This window comes from Aplysia californica, unplaced genomic scaffold (assembly GCF_000002075.1).
Source record: "Aplysia californica isolate F4 #8 unplaced genomic scaffold, AplCal3.0 scaffold00051, whole genome shotgun sequence".
NCBI lineage: Eukaryota > Metazoa > Mollusca > Gastropoda > Aplysiida > Aplysiidae > Aplysia > Aplysia californica.
Genome location: NW_004797321.1, coordinates 1,231,987 through 1,233,024, shown reverse-complemented (window position 1 = coordinate 1,233,024; position 1,038 = coordinate 1,231,987). Strand labels below are relative to the sequence as shown.

Sequence of the window (1,038 nt, the reverse complement as noted above, 5' to 3'; positions counted from 1 at the left end):
GGGGGGGGGTTACGGACCATCATGTGGACACACACTATATATAAACAAGAATCTACCATTTTCTATTGCCTGTATATTCTTTATTATGAATCATTTTAAAAAGTCTTTCAAATAAAACATCTGTCAGCGTGCTTCCAACACAAGGAAAGTAGTCATGCAGTATTAGAGAACATATTGTTGGCAAGTTGTTAAAATGTCTTAAGCCAAAAGCAACATTTTTCAGAAGAGAGAAAAAAAACAACTATTTCATTCTTTTAACAAGTGCTCCTAGTGCAGCTTTTCTTGCATTTTTTTTTACATTTTGAATTTGAATTTTTACCCAAAAAAATCTCATACTCATGCAAACAATACAACAGATTACGAAACTGCACATTTTTTTAAAATTTCAAAGCTGTTGGCTCAGTACATTTTAACTTTAACAGCTGGCCAACAGTAAGTGTGTGCTGTACAGTTGTCAGGGTACGTACCCAGAGACAAAAAAACACAACATGTGGGGGCGGGGTGGATGGGGAAGGGAGGATGGATAGAGGGGAGAAGGTGATAGGGGATGGATATATGAAACTGAGCAAGCCAACACACATTATAAAAATGGAAGAATAGAAAACAGGGTATTCAGACAATAAAATAATGAACAGATCATCTACATATTATATTACTGTGTACATCTCAAGTGAGTATATACTACTATTACTAGTAAGATTCAATTGAAAACAATTTCAATCTGCAAATAATGTTTCCCACCAAAATTTTAATTTTTAAAAACTTATCCATCCCGTCTCAAGTGGTTGTGCCATAAACATAAATGCTCAACAGTTATTTCCTCTTGACGTACAAGAAAGGCTTTGTGACAAAACGCATTATATCCAAAGTTTGAAGGGGAAAAAAAAACAAATAAGAAAAAACAGATTATTAATTGATTCCATCTGCATGCTGTTAAACAAAAACTGAATTGAAGCACAGAAAAGTCATTATTTGGGACCATAATATTTCAAAGCAGGAAAGGTTAAAGGTCCACAGCAGACGAAAAGGAGAAAAGGG

The 1,038-nt window shown here is 34.4% G+C and overlaps 1 protein-coding gene across 4 annotated transcripts in view; it reads right to left on the bottom strand.

The window, feature by feature from the left end:
* LOC101850541 (acyl-coenzyme A thioesterase 8) overlaps positions 1-1,038 on the bottom strand; it is a 31,413-nt gene that overhangs the window by 1,028 nt on the left and 29,347 nt on the right. The gene's annotated exons all lie outside the window — the stretch shown is intronic.